General features: G+C 38.9%; 1 protein-coding gene across 1 annotated transcript in view; it reads right to left on the bottom strand.

The window, feature by feature from the left end:
• LOC150075975 (trafficking kinesin-binding protein 1-like) overlaps window positions 1-15,817 on the bottom strand; it is a gene marked incomplete at its 5' end in the record, with an annotated part of 323,798 nt that overhangs the window by 22,453 nt on the left and 285,528 nt on the right. The gene's annotated exons all lie outside the window — the stretch shown is intronic.

Here is a 15,817-nt window from a genome sequence, read left to right on the forward strand (position 1 = left end):
CCTGAGTTTAATCAGGTCAGTGATTGTGACCCAGTTTAATGCAATGGGGTTTGCACTGCCACTGTCAAACTTTGTTTTTCATTTATGGAAAACATTTTTGGATTTTTTGAATTCTACAGTACTTGCAGTATACCCATACTGATTGATTTCGGATTTCTTTAATTGATTTCTGTAAATAAATAAACAAATGTCTGTTTATACTCTGGATGGCTGAGGCCAAGAGAATATACAACTTCATTGTAACTGTTTTTTTGCAGTAAATGTAACAGAGCAGCAGCTAACAATGGGCTGTGCACTTTTTTTGGATAGCATATGGGCTCAATTTCACATGGTGCAAATTTGTGTCTGCACACATACCCTAGGGCCATAACCTTTATTGTAAATAAAATTTTATTTTTGATGTGAAAACATCTATGGTGGCACTAGAGTAAATTTGATTGGTAACGAAGAAAGCTGACCATTAGATTTTAAATGATGTCACTTCCTAAATAGTGCTTATGGTGCTAATAGTGCTAAATAGTTGATTCAGTAGAGTAAGTTCATACTAAGATACGGAAATGACATCACTTCCTAAAGGCTGCTTTCAATCACTAACGTTGATTTGTTATAATAATATGTACTAATATTAGGCAAGAATAAAAGCTTCAAAGTCACCGAAGAAGCCTCTCATGTTGAAAAGGAACAAGTTCAAAAACATGGAGAACGAAAAAAATACAGACTTTAATAAAATCTGCAATTTTATTAAAGAATATTCTTCCAAGGATATTCTTTCACACAAAGACCACTTCATTGTTTAAAATTTAAATGGCTTTGATTCAAGAACGCAACAATAAAACAATCACTTCAAGAAACAATAACTTCTTGCAGTAGTTTTTGGTTATGATGTCATACTAGTCTACAAATGGATTTCACTAACTCTTGAAATACTTTTATAGGTAAAAATACCTATAAAAGTATTTCGATGGTGGCTAAAACTCCAGCTGAGGGAAATCAAGAGAAGTATGCAAGAATAAAAGCTTCAAAGCCACTGAAGAAGCTTCCCATGTCAACAAAAGAAAGAGTTCAAAAACATAGAGAGAAAGAAAAAAAAAAAAAAAAACATGCAGAGTTTAATAAAATCTATTTCTCAAGATTTTGATCAACATCAATCTTCTACATTGAGAAGCTGGACCGTCGACATCACAAAATTATATTCAAGAACTTCCTGAAGATTTTGATCCAGATGATTTGAGTTCAAATGCAGTTCCAACCTGAGGATTTTCAATTGATTCCTGAATTGGCTAGACAGAGTATACTGAAATAACTAGCTTTGATTGCATCGTCCAGAAAGAAACAAAATCATATTTCAGCTCAACTGCCTGTTGTAGACATTGCACAGTAGTAGAGAATGAAATCATTCACAAGAACACTGAATACGACCGTAACTCCTATAAAGAATTTGAATGACAATTTCTGAAAAATTACATTTGGAGCTGTTTGTGACATCTGCAATTGATTATGGTATGAAAATGATATAAAATTATGCACTCCAGGAAGTTACCCGGTTATACTGTGCCAGGAAAAAGTTAAAATACGAAAACAACATTTCGAAGAGCAATGGTTTCGTTTATCCTGCTATTCCACCTCATCTGCCTCGATTTGATTTAGTAACCGAGTGACTCATATCTCCTAGTATACCATTCATGCAAATTAGAAGTCTAAGACTTCTAATTCATTTCAGCCAATACGGAATTTTGGGCAAAATTATAAATGTTCCTGTAAATGTTAATTCGATGGTCAATCATTTGCCTCAGAGAACAGATGACGATTATTGCGTTAACATTCATAACAAATGTAAAAAAATACAAAAATTGAGTTATTTAATGGGCTTGGTTCATAAAGGAAATGTAAGGGATATCAGAGATGTGGTGTCACACAGACATAAGCAGTGCAGAATTGGAATTTGGGTAGTACAACGTGTACAGAAAGGACTGACAGGAAGGGAGGAAGGGGTTATGCTGTTAGTTAAGAAACACAAAATCTAAGGAATTGCATCCAATTGATGTTGGTAGACAATGTAATGTTGAGTCTGTTTGGTGTGACATAAGCACTGGGTAAGGAAAAATGAGAGTAGGGGTGTGATATACACCTAATGAATCTGATGAGTATAATGAGCAATTTTGCAGAGAAATAGAGTGGGCCAGTAAATCAGAATGTCTTATAATGGGGGATTTTAACTTTCCAGATATTGACTGGAACTTGTGGATTTATTGGATGACTATTTTCAGCAACACGTTCGAGAGGCAACCAGAGGGAGTAATACTCTTGATCTGATTATCAGCAGTGATTATTCATGCATTAAGAATTTGCAGATAAAGGAACCACTGGGTGACAATAATCACAATGTTGGAATTACTTAAGGATGTAACTACCATCAAGGCTAAAGGGAAGGGCTTTTGCTTTCGTAAAGGTGACTACAGCGGTCTCAGACAATTTTTCAATTCTGTACAGTGGGATCAACTGACGATGTTACCAATGCTGAATTCTAAATGGGAAGCTGTTATATTGTTGTTATTTGGTTTTTAGGAGCATTAGCAACTAAGGTCATATTGCTCCGGGGTTATGCGGTGGTCATTCCCTGACTTTTCTGCATCTTTCGTATTTGGTGGTCACGGGCTTGAACCCCGGTCTAATCAAGAAGCGTGTGCTATGCACTGCTGCTCTTGCCCACCTGGCTAAGGAGGTACCAAATGGGAAGCCTTCAGAGACTTAATTTTGCAGACTACTAGGCTTTTCATTCCAACTAAGAAATACTGTTCAAGGTTTAGGCCTAAATGGATGGCAGATGAATTAATGAGGCTCGTGGCAGAGAAGAAAAATGTATGGGATGCATATAAAGTATTAGGTGACAGAGAAGCCTATGGAAGATTATGAGAAAACCTTGGCAAAGAATGTGAAGAAAAACAGCAAAGAGTTCTTTACTTATGTAAACTCTAGAAGGAAATGGATGAATCAGATTGGACCATTTAACATTGATGGGTTGACTTGATGATCATGCTCAGGTAGTTGATAAACTGAATAAGTATTTCCATCTACATTCACACACGAGGAGTTATTCAATGAGGGGAGTGCCAGAAGTTTATCAAACTCTAACAGGCAGCTAAGTGATTTTGTAACAACTGAGAGCAAAGTCCTTGAGGTTGTCAGAGACATTCTCGCAGATATGCCAGACAAGCTGTACTTGCTACCTGGGAGTCAAAAACGCTGATGGAACTGATATTCGGGTGACATTCAAGTCAAATGGACCCAATTTCGGCAAAGCCCGGACGGTCTGTGACAGCCAAATCCTCTGCTTGCACCTTCCCGATGGTGGGACTGTTAGTAATCCAGGGTATAACCTCCATGCACAAGTACATGGTGGGTGACCACCCAGGTGTGAACCAACGTAAGCAGAGGTCGTGGTGTGGCACCCACACCACATGGAGGAATGCTGCCCCTCAATGTTAACAGGCAGTACTAGGAGGTAGATGACTTCATCAACCGGTGCAATACCACCACTTTGCTTATTGGAGGCTTGAAGTGGTGGAACCCATGTTTAGTCTCTAGAGCTAAGTTCCAGTCAACCATTCCCTATCTCTTCCATCATGCAGTATGATTGTTGACTTTTGAGGTTATGATGAACATTGTGAAGAGATCCAATATTCCTTACACTTCGAGGGTACAGCTCTAAAACGGTGTTCGTAGGCCGGCCGCTAGTTAGTACACCGGACTGAACCTATTGGTAACTCTCTAGGAGGCTTCCGGATCAGCTAGTGTATAATCTTGCTAACTCTGCTCTGCCAGATAGTGACTGGAGGGAGTCCGAGTAGTGTGTATGCAGGGAGCATTGTCGAGGCCACGTTATGTCAAGGATCTGGATATATTCCTACCATGTGTACGCCATATCCAAAAATTTCATTACTTCGTACAGCATGTTCCACCCACTTTTTCTTACTATTGAATACACCATGAATTGTCAAACTAATAGAGCAAGCTTATCTGCAAAAGGATCTAAACCTCCCAAGCACTTCCTAATTCATTTCACAAATATACGCAGTCTCAATTCTAATCTCAACAATGTCCATTTCCACTTGCAGTCTGCCAAACACCATGTGCTTTTTCTGACAGAATCTCAGTTATCGGTTGATTCAACTACTGCTCATCTCAGATGCCCAAATTATTCGCTGTATAATTCCTTTGCCTCAAAGGTGGTACTTGTGCATATGTCCGTTCTGATATTCCCTGTCAGAGACTTGGCAATTTGGAATCTTCTCTCTTTGATCTTCTCTGGCTTAAAATCTCTCTCTCTACCTCATTGTGTAAAATTCATCTGTTGTTTCTACCGTTCTCCCAACTCCACTAATCACTTGGAGCTCTTTGACTTCCTCTCTTTGCAACTTGACTTTCTCCAGTCCAACTTTCCTAACAGTGAGGTAATTTTCCTTGGTGATTTTAATGTTCCCAACTCCAGCTGGCTTCCATTTTCTAGTCACACCGACCCAGCTGGTCGTGACGCTGAGGCTTCTACAATTACTAATGACTTTGCCCAGATTGTTCATTTACCTACAAGAATACTGGATAATCTAATCATACAGCCAATATGCTTGATCTTTTTTCTCACAAACAACCCTTCTAAGTACACGGTCGAAGTGAGAGGTCCTTTAGGCACTTCAGATCACAATTTGGTGATTGTCTCTTCTCCAATGCAACCTTTATCTCATGGCTATTCCCAACCTCGTGTTGTTTGGTATTACAAGAATGCAAAATGGGATGACCTGCGAGACTTCTTTTCTTCTTTCCCTTGGTCGGATTACTGTTTCAAAACTTCTGATGTCAATGTTTGCTCAGATCATCTCAGTGAAATTATTTGTGCAGGAATGGAATCCTGTATCCCACAATCCACTTTAAAATCTCGTCCTTTAAATAAACCTTGGTTTTCCAATAAATGTGCTAATGTGTTCAAGAGAAGAATGCTGCATATCGTAATTGGCTTGTTTCTAATTCTTCAGTTTCATTTTCTGCCTACACCAAAGCTCCCAACAATTGTAAAGCAGTTATTAATCAGTCCAAACTAGAGTTTGAACAGGCTAAGAGTAGAAAACTTGCTTCTTACCCTAATGGTAGCCGAGCATTCTGGTCTCTTGCCAAAGCTTTGGCTGCAACCTTTGCCCATCTCTGCTCCCACCTCTGTCCAAACCAGATGGTTCTGTTGTCACTTCAGCCAAAGATAAAGCTGACGTGCTAGCATCCCATTTTTCTTCCAACTCATGTATTGATCTTGGTAAAACACCTCCCACCATTCCCAACACTCTCTATTCAATGCCTCCTGTGGTCTTCCGTCAAAAGGATGTCAGAAGGATTTTGATGAATCTTGATGCAAAAAAAGCTCCAAGTCCCACTGGTATTTCCCCACTTGTTCTCAAAACCTGTGCTCCTGAACTTATCCCTCCCATCCAATTATCATCCCATTGCAATTACTTTTACCCTTTCTAAAGTAATGGAGAAATCAATTAACTGCCAACTCTTAAACTGCCTAGAAACCTTCCTTCTGATCAACGATCGCCAGTATGGATCCCGTCAGTGTCGATCCACTGGTAATATTCTGGTTTATGTTACCCATTTATGGAAAAATTCAATGGAAAAGTTTGGTGAAATGCAAGCAGTTGCTCTTGACATCTCAAAGGCTTTCGATCGTGTTTGGCATAGGTCTTCTAAACAAGCTTCCATCTTATTTTTTTTGCCAACTGTTTTTAGTAATTGGTTATCCAGTTTGATCTCTGATCGCTCTCTGAGGGTGATGGTAGATGGCTCTCTGTCTTCTAACTTCTCCACTAATGCCGGTGTCCCCCAAGGTTCAGTTCTTTCTCTCACTCTTTTCCTCTTGTATATTAATGACCTTCTTCCATTGACTGGAAATCCTATCCATAGTTTTGCTGATGATGGCACATTGCATTCCACTTTCCATTTTGAGAAACTTGTCCTGCTCAATCAGCTTCAAGTTCTCGAAAATCTGCTACCAATTCCTTAAAGGCCGATCTTCAGGTAATTCTCCAGTGGGGCAAAGGCAACTTAGTTGATTTCAACCCTTCTAAAACTCAATCTTGTCTGACATCTCGCAAAAAGGATTCTTCTGCTCCTATGCTTATCTTTAGTGACACTCCGATTTCTAGGCAAAATGATATATCTCTTTTGGGGATTACCCTGACTTCTAATCTCTCTTGGCACAAGCACATTACAAATATTGCTTCCTCTGCATCTAAAAAACTTGGTTTTCTCTTTCGCTCTCAGCGTTACTTTTCTTCCAAACAGCTGCTCACTCTGTATAAATTGCAAATCTGCCCAGCCATGGAATATTGTTCCCACATCTGGGGTGGTGCCCCCAAAACCTCTCTCAGGCTTCTTGATTCCATTCAGAAGAGGGCAATTAGGTTAATTAATGATTCATCTCTAACAGAGTCTCTTCATTCGCTGTCTCATAGACGTACTGTTTCTGCTGCATGCCTCTTCTACAGATACTTCCACAGGCACTGTTCTTCTGAATTGGCTTCTATAATTCCCACTCTCTCTTTCAAAACAGTCTGAACATGTGCCGCCACCAGCCAACATCCATTTACTGTCCAACTTCAAACTCACAGAACCAACTTTTCATCTTCGTCGTTTATTCATTCAACTGCCGTTTTCTGGAACAACCTTCCTTCATACGTATTTACTGAAAATTACAGTCTACAGAAGTTCAAGTCCAATGTCAACAAATATCTTCTTTTGTCTTCTCAACCTCCAACCCAAGCATGGTACCAAGTACTATAGGTTCTAATATCTCTTGTGTTTGGGGTTTACATAAAAAAAAAAAAAAGTGGAGGAGAAATTATTGAAGTTAAACATAAAAAAGGCATCTGGGGCGAACGGGATCTATCCAGTTATATTAAAGGAGGCAGCAAAGGAAGTAAGCAAACCCTTAGCCATAATTATGAGAGCTTCCTTGGACTCGTGGGAGAACCCCATGGACTGGAGGTGTGCAAATGTATCACCAATTCACAAAGGGGGTTCACAAAAGGTGACAGGTAACTATAGACCTGTTAGTTTAACTTGTGTTCCGGGGAAAATAATGGAATCACTGGTTAAACAAGCATTGCAGGATCATCTAGACAAGACTGCAGTAATAGCTAAGACAGCATGGGTTTGTTAAAGGGAAGTCTTGTCTGACCAATTTGTTTGGATACTATGATGTGGTCACAAAGGAACTGAATGCCAAAAATAATTTTGATATCATATACTTGGATTTCAGGAAAGCTTTTGATACTGTTACACATGGAAGACTGCTGTACAAATTGGAGAGGTATGGCATTAAGGGTAAGTTGCTACAATGGATAAAAGGATGGTAAAGTGGGAGATGAGAGAGTGGTAATCAATGGACACTGCTTTTTGTGGACAAATGTTATTAGTGGAGTTCCACAGGGATTGGTGTTGGGCCCGTTGTTGTTTTGTACATTTATCAATAATACTAATGAAGGTATATCAGCTTTAATGTCCAAGTTTGCAGATGATACAAAGGTTGGCAGGGTTGTTAACGACAGTATGCTACTCCAACCGTATCTAGATAAGGTGGGCAAATGGGTTAAAAAGTGGCAACTGAAGTTTAACATTGACAAATGCAAAGTATGGGTAGTAACACCTGAAGAGAAACATACCAACTGTGTGGTACTATACTCAGAGAAGTGGAAAGTGAAAAAGGCCTGGGGTAACTGTGCAGTCAAATAAGACGTTCGCTGAGCACTGCAGAGGGGCTGCCAGGGCAGGTCATGGAGTCTTGTCAATGATATATGGAATTTTGCTAACAGTCACAGGAGGTGCTTATCCTGCTATACAAAGCAATGGCCAGGCCATACCTAAAGTACTGTGTACAGGTCTGGAGTTCTCATTTTAGGAAGGATGTAGAGTTGCTAGAATGAGTACAGAGAAGGGCAACAAAGGGGTGGTCTTACCAAGAATGGCTTAAGTTCTGCAAATTGCAGCACCTGGAGAGTAGGCGCTTGTGAGGTGATCTGATTGAGGTGTATAAGGTGTGAATGGCTTGAGCAAGCTGAATGCTGATGGGATTCTTTCTCTTGCTCAGATTAAGAACCTGAGGGGACACAGATTCAAACTGTGGAAAGACAGTTGTAGAATAGATGTATGGAATTTTGCCTTTAGCCAGCAGGTAGTTGATTGGTGGAACAGACTTCCATCTTTTGTTGTGGAAGTTGATAGCCTAAATAAATTTAAGACTGAGCTGGACAGGCAATTTGGAACAAATGGAGGGGTGAAATGGGAGAGGGTTTTTTTTTAAGGCTGAGGCTGCATAAGCTTGCTTTCTTGCATCGTATGACTCTGCTAATGCTAAGGTTTGGTTTATGTATCTACTTATGCCTTTTTTGTATAGTCTGTATGATATTGAGATTGATGAAGCATTCTTTGATGAAAACATGGAACACGATGATGCTCCTACATGTGATGAAAGGAGTGAAACTATACCTACTGAAGAAAGTTAAGTTACCCAACAACAAACTGTTTTGTGGAGTGATGAAAAATATTTACGAATAGCTTCTGGTGAACGAAATGTTCCACAATGTTTGCTTTTTGATGAATATGCTGAAGAATTGTACTTTCCTAGCATTTACTTTGGTCAGTATCGAGAGTTTACAGATAATTAAAACGTTACACCATTTATGATGGCATCGAGTGAACTTCATCATTCAGATCGGTGCAGAGTGAAGTCTTATCATCTTCTTTATATGGCCATGAAAATAATGAGATTAAAAACTCGAGATATATTAACAGTTGCATTTAAATATGTCAGAAAAGACACTAAACTCATCAAAGAACAAATCCAATCTCGAGAATACATCAATAACTGAATTGAAAACAATTTGGTATTTGTTTGTTTGTTATTTGGTTTTTAGGAGCATTAGCAACTAAAGCCATATTGCTCCAAGAATATGCGGTGGTCATTCCCTGACCTTTCCGCATCCTCCGTATTTGGTGGTGACGGGCTCGAACCCCGATCTAATCAAGAAGCGTGTGTTACACACTGCTGCTCCTTCCCACCTGGCTACAGAAGCACCTACAATTTGGTGTGTTTCAAATCGATTCCTAATTCAATTTATTACTGGACACAGTGTAAAAGAGATCTGTTTGCAATGATCAGACAATTGGGTAAACCTACGTTCTTAACTTTGAGTGCAAACAAAATTGGTTGGCCTAAACTGATAAAACTTTTATACAAATTAAAACATGATGGTTTGGATATCCCTGATGAGCAAGCAGAAGCTCTTCATTTTATGAAAAAGGTGACATTAACTAATGAAGATGCGGTAATGGGTGCGATTCATTTTAATAAACTTGTAGGTTGTATTTTAACTTTACTTCAGACTAAGTGTTTCAGTTCATTTTGACAATATTACGTCGTCAACTATTTTAAATGGATCAAATTTCAACGTGGCAGTCCACATGCTCACATTCTTTTGTTGCTTAATAATGCTCCTAAAGAACCTATGGGAAACAGTATTATTGCAACGATAGTTATGTTAAGTCAGCTCATCTCTGTTTCTACTGCAAAAGCCTCTGGTAATATCAAACTCCAAACTCATAAATATACGTTTACTTGTTACAAAAGGATCCAAGCTACAGACAAACAAGTTTGTCATTTTGAAGCTCCATTTATGCCATCACGATCTACAATGATTTTAATTCCCATACCAAAAGCAGACACTCGATGAGTCAAATATAATGATGATTACAAGAAATTATGGAAGAATCTAGAGGACTGAATATACTAGCATTGATCACTTCTTTTAATTCGGAATCATTATACTGACTTACTTCGAGCTGCTTGGTCAAAAGTCTTTCTGAAATGAGAATCTCATCAAAAATGGCATAACACCTTCAATCCTTTTGTGTTTAGTATTTTAAAGTGTAACATGGGCATTCAGTTCATCACAGAAGACCCCAAGGGCTCACATTTGGTGAGGTATGGGGCTTGGCACACCCAGGGTCCTGAGCTGGATATCATCATTCTTCTTTTTCTTGGCGATTCCCTTTTACTTCTGACTCTTGTTATCTCTCTCTCTCTCTCTCTCTCTCTCTCTCAGGGTTAAAAAAAAAATTTTTTTTTTTTTTTGGCTGGTGCAGTATAAGCCTCAGGCTTCCCTGCACCATATGGCTAATGATAATAATAATAATAATTCTCACATGTTTTCAAGTATTTACTGCGGGAATAATTCAAACAAATTAGGTCACTTGAAATAATATTCCCCCGAAGAATGAAACAATGCTTTATTTAGAAATTTAGCAGTTCAGAAAGATCAGAGCAGAGAAGGACTAGTGTATTTCCTTGAAATAGAATGGCACTTACACTACTCTTTTCAGTTCATTAAGTTTTATCTGTTATTACTTGTAGAAAATGGATTAAACTGGGAAATGGATGAGCTAGAATGGCAATTATTCATATCAATTAAAAAATGGGACCATCACCTATCACAGGGATGCAGACATAAGAAAACTAAAGTTGGAAAAAAAAAAAGACACAAACTGCAATTCTTTCACACAATAACTCTGTGAAAACTGCAAAATACTGCTCTAAAACATGATTAAAACTAGGTATATATTTAAGAAGGTGGAACGTTTGTCATTAATCTAAAAAAAGAAAAAAAAAACCTTTTCCTCGAGTGTCACCTGTTGGGCGATTCACGAGAAAAAGTTTTGCAGAAACAACTGGCTGTTACAGTTGCATGTTATGCTAGCTTCTGTTGCTTCTCAATGATTGTAAGTAAATTTTCACTGGCCTAGGGCAAAATTATACAATTAAAATGTCCAAACAAATGGAATATGACATTATAGAATTTAACAATGTTTTACAGTAACACTGTTATCAACAGTGATCATGGTATCGCAAAATTTCATGGATCTCGCAGATGCCTAGTTTCCAGACACTGAATTTATCAACCAAAGCTTTTCTTTATGAGTAAAAAAAAATCATTAAAAATACAGTTATTCTAAAAAAAAAAAAATACATATTGTTACTGCAAAGTTTAGTTATGTTTAAGCATCCACACTAGCTGTCCGAATAAAGTGAGCTCTTTAAGAAACATAAGCAATCGATAGTATGATCGTTTAAAATGGTTTATTGTTATTTGGTTTTTTTTAGGAGCATTAGCAACTAAGGCCATATTGCTCCGGGAAATGTGGTGGTCATTCCCTGACCTTTCCGCATCCTCCGTATTTGGTGGTGACAGGCTCGAACCCCAGTCTAATCAAGAAGCGTGTGCTACGCACTGCTGCTCCTTCCCACCTGGCTACGGAGGCACCGGTTTAAAATGGACGTAATTTTGGTATATACAGTATTTGATTAGCGGCAGAAAACGTCCTTTTGGATTCTATTCTGGTACTATTGTACTGAGATAATTGTAGACAATCTCAGTCCATATTTTCTAGTCTTTGAACTTTTTTTAGCAAAAATAGTTAAAACTATTTCATTAATTTCCGACTCAAGTTCATCTTTTAAAATCTCATTGGAGTCAGGCAATTTCTTATTTTGGAAAGAATTTGTGGAACACTGATGTTCTGTTCCATGTTAGTCTTCCATGGTTGAATTATGTTCATCATTTTCTGAAGGAGAAAGACGTTTTATTCAGCGAAGTATAATTTTCACCATAGTATCTTTACTGAGTCTGGGAGAGAGCAAAGAGTGGGGATAACGAATAAAGAGAGCAAAGAGTGCAGTTAAGGAATTCTTCACATATATCAATGCAAAGAAGAGAAGGACAAATCAGATCGGATGCATATGTAATTGTGTGGGATAGTATTAGATACCCCAACTGATGTTGCAGATGAACTCGACAGTTACTTTGCATCGATATTTACAGAAGAAAAACCCTTCACATCAATGAGAAATTATGGGAGCGAACTTGAAAAAAAATGTAATTAATGATGTTGAAATTTCACATGTTGATTTAATGAGAAACCTGAAGCGCCCACAGGCGAGTAAGGCTCCTGTGGTTGATGGTATATACCCTATAATCTTCAAGAAGGCGGCAAGTGAGTGCACTGAACCATTAAGTCTAGTTATGAGAGCATTACTGGACTCAGGAGAGATTGATTTGGTAGTAGTTGTTGGCGCATCGGCTTCTGTGGCCATATTGCACCTCCCAAGGTTTTTGCAGTACTTTGATCCAAGCCCGAAGCGGGAATCGAACCCGCGACCTTTGGGTTACCGGGCAGGTACTTTACCCACTCGGCTAGCCCGGTCGGCTCTCAGGAGAGATTCTGTTAGACTGGAACATAAAGGCGGTTCTAGGAATGTAACGGGAAATTACCGACCGGCCAGTCTAACTTCAGTAGTAGGGAAAATCATGAAGGTAATGATCAAGGGTGGAATTCAGGTTCATTTAGATGGAAATGGAATTCTGTAGGATACACAGCATGGTTTTGTAAAGGGAAAATGTTTAACAAATGTGGTTACCCATTTTGACAGGTCACTCGTGAGATGGATTTAGAGAATAATTTCGACATTGTTTATTTAGATATCGGCAAAGCATTTGACTTAGTCCCACATGAGTGGTTACTTTAAGTTGCAGCAGGCTGGAATCATAGGGAAAATCCTTAGATGGATAGCAAGATGGCTTGAGGACACCAGGCAGGGGGTTGTGATAAATGATTATTCCTCAGATTGGGTTAATGTAAGAAGTGGGGTTCCCTAAGGATCAGTATTGGGACCATTATTGTTTTTGATTATCTTAAATGACATCTATGAAGGGATACAGGATGTGATGTCTAAACTTGTAGATGTAAAAATCAATAGAGTAGTTAATGATCGCCGCCAAGCAGAGCTTCTTCAAAGTGATCTAGATATACTTCCAGGATGGTCAGAAAAGTGACAACTATATGCTTTAATTCAGCAAAATGCAAGGTCTTACACCTGGGGAACAGCAACCCCAAAATAACTTGGTGGAGTTGAACTAAAGTCAGTAGTGGAGGAATGGGACTTTGGATTTACGATACGGTCAGACAAGAAGTTGACCGAGAATTGTGGACAGGTTGCAATGTTGCTTGTTGTCTTATCAATGATTTATCGAACATTTGCTAGTAGAGATAAGGATGTCATAATCACATAAAGGTGATTCTATAACCTTTATGTGATTAAATTATAAACTTTTTATTTTTTTAAATTAGTACCGAAAAACTGGTATTTTTGTATCAATACCAGTATTTGAATACCGGAAAAAAATTACCTGTATCTCGGTATTGTAAGCCCTAATAGACACAGCAGACAGAAATCATGTGATAACTAAACTACCTAGCTTTCACCTGGATAAGGGCAGTCACACGGAGAGGCATTGAGTCCACCATTAGTTCACGAAAGCGTTCCAAAGGTATTTCCATCCATGCTTGCTGCACTGATGTCCGTAATTCCATCGCATTCGTGGGTGGAAGATCCAAATCTTGAATGAACCTTTCCACAGCATCCCAAAGCTGCTCCACAGGGTTCATGTCCGGTGAACGAGGAGGCCATTCCATGGTGGTAAAATCTGTGGAATCCTCTTCAAACCATGTTCTAGTGGGTAGGCGCACTGTTCTGCTGGAAGAGTCCATTGCCCTGTTGGTGCACAGTGACCAGGAAGGGATGCAGATGGTCTGCAAGGATGGACACGTAACTTTGACTGTTCAGAGATGCATCTAGATGTACCAGAGGTCCCAATGTGTGCCAGCTGAACATGCCCCAGACCATTACTGACCGTCCACTTGGCTGAACAGTTCCTTGTTGACATGATGGGTGCATAGCTTCATGTAATTTCTGCCAGCTACGCACCCTCCCGTCCACTTGAAAAAACTGGAAATGGGACTCATCGCACCAGGAGACCCGTCTCCAATCATCCAAGGTTCAATGCAGATGTTCTTTCGCCCAGTTGGGGCATAGTCCTCTGTAATGGTATTAGCAATGGGACTCTGGTGTGCCAGCGGCTCCCATAACCTATTACTGCTAATGATCACGTGATGGTCTTGGTGGAGACATTTCCTGCATCTCTTTCTCTCTTTGAAATCGGCAGTGATTTGTGCCATTGTCACTCTCTGGTTGGCTGAAACAATGCGAGACAGACGTCAACAGCCACATTCATCCACTACCTTTCTTCACCCACAGCGCTGTCCACAATGAGATGTTATTCTGGAAATGGCATATTCCTGATATACTCTGGATACTGTCGAACAGGGATAGTGCAATTTCTGTACTACCTCCGCGATAGTGACCCATGCATCGGACACCCACTATCATCCCTCTTTCAAAGGCAGTTAACTCATGTCATTTATCCACACTGACATAAAATTACCGTCTATGTGAATGCAGCATACCTATATACCTGCCAAGTAGTGGTGGGTTCGTCCACTAGCAAGAGGGGTAACAGTTTCGCATTACCCAGGAACCAGGTATCCCATGGATTTTGTCCTTTTGGGGGGTGAGTGTGTGTGTATTTCAAAATGAAAGAACATAAATTTATAAGCTAATAACCAGATTGCAGGATGACCATAAGAAATCAATCATTTGCAACTTCCCACGTCCATTGGCAATTTCTCACACTTGACGCACAAAGAAATTAACTCTGAGTAGAATTTAATTTCATTACACAATATGCAAAAAGTGTATGTTTATCGATATGGTTCCTCTGAAGTGGGTAGCTTTGCCAATTACAGACAAAATTAAGATTTTATAAGCTGTACATGATGGCATGTATTCTAAGACCCAACATCACTAAAGAGTTTAGCATTCCTAAGAGTACACTGTTCACCAATCTGAAAGATCAAAAAAAAAAACGACTGAAAACTTTGAGAAATCTCTTTCACCAAGTAGGTTCAGACCATGAAAGAAAGTATACAGATTTTGAAAAGTTACTCTTGGAATAACTAATGAAGTAAAAACTTTCCCATACACAGAAATCTTTTAATGGATTACCATTCCTCCTAGTATCTTGCACAGAGAAGCTTCCTGCCTTGATAATTGGGAAAATCCAAAAGCCTTGACATTTTAAAGGTTTGAAGACATTTTGAAAAATTTAACAAAAATCTCCATGATGGAAATTTTTATTCAATTTCCATCTTGGAAAATCACTGACCCCCTCCAGTAGCAGATGCTGACTTTTGGCTGTCAAAGTATGTGCTTAACATATGAGAAACAATACAGTTGTCCAAAAGTTGCTAATATCATTTTATACAACTAGTAGTGTCAAGGAGTGAGGGAGGGAGAATAAATGTGCTAGCAGCTGTGATAGTGTTCTGAATGTTTTTAGACAAATAATGGATTCACCTTTTTTTTAGTGATACTATTAAAATGTTATCAGTAATCTGGGTCAACTTGTGAATGATGGTACAGTCTGACAAATCCAGTTTCTATCAATGAAGTGCAAGAAAGTCTCCATTATGGAAACAATTCAGAAATACATAAAATTTCTAAATTATTGTTAAAGCAGCGTTTCCCAAACTCTTTTAGTCACGGAACACTTTTCATCTCACAATATATTGATGGAACACAAGTTTAGCAGCAGCCAAAGAACTGTTTGTAATATTTTATTACATATGACACACTGTGCATCAGGAGCATCTTTATTTCCAACACATGTAAAGCCGAAATTCAAATAACTGCCATCATACTTTCGTTTTGGTTTTTTATTAGTCGGTTCCTGTTTTTTCACTTCAGAATTTTTGGGGAACAAAAGGCTGCGATTGTTTATCCTCACTTTGAAGTGTGACAATATTGTGTTCGTTTTCATTGACC

The sequence above is a fragment of the Mastigoproctus giganteus genome, chromosome 13, assembly GCF_048544385.1.
Source record: "Mastigoproctus giganteus isolate SK-2022 chromosome 13, ASM4854438v1, whole genome shotgun sequence".
In the NCBI taxonomy this organism is placed as follows: Eukaryota; Metazoa; Arthropoda; class Arachnida; order Uropygi; family Thelyphonidae; genus Mastigoproctus; species Mastigoproctus giganteus.